The sequence below is a fragment of the Tupaia chinensis genome, unplaced genomic scaffold (genome assembly GCF_000334495.1).
Source record: "Tupaia chinensis unplaced genomic scaffold, TupChi_1.0 Scaffold000314_1, whole genome shotgun sequence".
Taxonomy (NCBI): domain Eukaryota; kingdom Metazoa; phylum Chordata; class Mammalia; order Scandentia; family Tupaiidae; genus Tupaia; species Tupaia belangeri.
Window position 1 is genome coordinate 2759693 of NW_006159807.1, and position 2680 is coordinate 2762372.

Consider the following 2680-nt stretch of genomic DNA (forward strand, 5'->3'; position numbering starts at 1 on the left):
CAGCTCAAGAGAGTGACCTGAGCTCATACGATTATGTCCCTTTCCACTCACGCTTTTTTATAACAGAGACATATGTTGTTTTTAAAGAAGAAATCTACACACCACAGAAAAACAGGAAAGGGCACCGTTATCAGAAAATTTAATATCTGGTAGATAGAAGTTAAATGAAATCAGCACTGACAAAATGAAAAAAAAAAGTCTAAAATAGAATGCAGAAAATTAACCAAGTAAATCACTAAAGTGAGACAATAAAAGCAAATGCTGAGGGATTCCTAATTCAGAGGGACATTTATAATAATACGGAAAAAGGCACTGAACCAACCATGAGGGTAATTTCTTAAAGACCTGTTCTCAGGGGTCCAGCAGGTGGCATGGTGGCTAAGGTGCTGGACTCCCAAATGGCTGACCACAGTTTGAGTCCCAGACATGGTGGCTTGTTTTCTCACTTTCCCTCTCTCTATCTGTCTCTGATGAGTGCACGTGCCCTGTAGCAAACTTAAAATAATAATAATTGTAAATAAAATTAAGTTAATAAAATTTTTAAAATGCTGTGTTCAGAACATGGGGCCTCTGGCCTTCTACCCCTAAACAGGTAGAGAGAAAACATCAGTAGTGTCTGGCCCGCGGAAGGTCTGAGGGGTTGGGCACAGGAGGTGGAGGAACTGTTAGAAGACCAGGCAGCTCCCTAGGAAGAAAACGTGCACAGTCTGCATTGAGTAAACCTCCTTTAGGTGATCATGATGGCAGGAAATACTGCCGAAGTGTAGTGGGGTCAAGATGTCACCAGGATGCATTTCTTCCTGGAGACTCTAGGGGGGCCTTTCCCAGTTACTAGATGGTGCTCACAGCCCTTAGCTTCTGGCCCTCTTTCTCCATTCTCAAAGCAAGCAGTGTTACCTCTTCGACTCTTCTTCCTCTAGTCCTGTTTCCTTCTGACCAAAGGCAGGAAACATTCTCTGTTGTCAAGGAATCACCTGATTGAGCCCACTTGGACAATCCAGGATAATGTCACCTAAAATTCCTTCACTTATTAATTACACTCCCACTTCAGATTTCTTTTTTCTTTTTTTTTTTTTTTTGCGGGGGAGGGGTTGGGGGAGACCCACTTCAGGTTTCTTAATCACACTTGCAGAGTCCTTCATGCCACATAAGGGAATGTACTCAAAGGTTCCGGGGACCAGAAGCCATTATTCCACCCACCACATGTGGTTCCTGGGAGCCTGCCAGATAACCCTGCACCCTGGCTTAGGAGCAGGAGTACTGGCTGCTCCACCCAGGACCTGAATCTGGAGTGATATCCACCAAGGCTGGCAACAACCACCTAGCCGACTATTTCTTCAGGGACTCCTTGGCTATGGCCTCCTTGGATCCTGCTGCTTTTCCAAGCCTGATTTTCAGCTTTCTGATCAATTTCGTGAACTATGCAAAAGCTTGCCAATGAATCATTTTCTGTATAGATTATCCCGAGCCAGTGTCTGTTACTTACAATCAAGGGTTCTGACTGATGGGCCTGCCCTGTGGTGCAGCCATATCACTCTGCTCAAGGAGAAGCTGGATCCCCCATGATGACCATGGTTTGAACCTCCAGCCTGGTCATTCTGAAACATGCCAGGCATGTGCACAAGTGCCCAATATCTGATGGCTAGACGATTAGAGGAAAAAGGATTGTGGCATAACAGACCCAGTGAAGGTTGCTTCTCTCTCTCTTTCTCGCTCTCGCACACATGCACTCTACCATGAGTAAGGAAAAAACATTTAAGAATTCTGACTGATAAAAATGTTTTGTCTATCTTAAACCCATTTATCTCTGAGTCAATGCTTCCTGCGGACAATCCCCACCTACCTACATAGAATTTGCATCAGGCCTTACATTCAAAGAAGAGGCCTATAGGATAAAACACTTACACAAAAGGAGATAAAACTTATGCCACTTACCTATAATAATCAATCTAGATTTTTGTAAAACAAAGGGTAACCTAGGATCACCAGACATTGAGGAAAACCAACAGCATGAGCATCTTGGGACAAGACTTGGCTTCAAAAAAAAATGAGATAGAATAAAATCTTCACCTTTAAAAGAGAGAGTTCATTGGTATACTCAGGAATATTTGAGAATATTTTGCCTAATATTTTACAGTAAGAGCATCCAGAGAATAAGGAAGAGTTCTTAGAAAATGAAAATACAACCAGAGGACTTTGTTCACCATTGAGTCCCAGCCCTTGAAATAATGCTTGACATATAATAAGAGTTCATTAAATAGTAGTTAAAAGAATGAACGATCAATAGAACCTACTACAGGAAATGAAAAATACTGCTGAAAATTAGTGATCTAAAGATAAGAAACTCCTTCAAAGTTTGAAATAAAAAGGACAAAGTAAATGGGAAATATAAGAATTTAAACAATATGAGGAATTAATCTAGGTGATCAAAAATTCATCTAAATAGGAGCTTCAGAACAGAAGAACAGAAACAATGAAGGGTGAAATAATCACAGGAAAGAAATAATGAAACTTCCCAGAGCTAAAGAAAGCACAAAGTTTGGATTTATACAACCCACTGACAAATCTTACTGAAATCTAGGAAGCTTTCAGGTGAGGGAACCATCAGTTAGCGTAATGGCTATGTCGCTGGACTCCCACATAGTCGACCGCGGTTCGTGTCCCGGACCTGGTGGCTTAA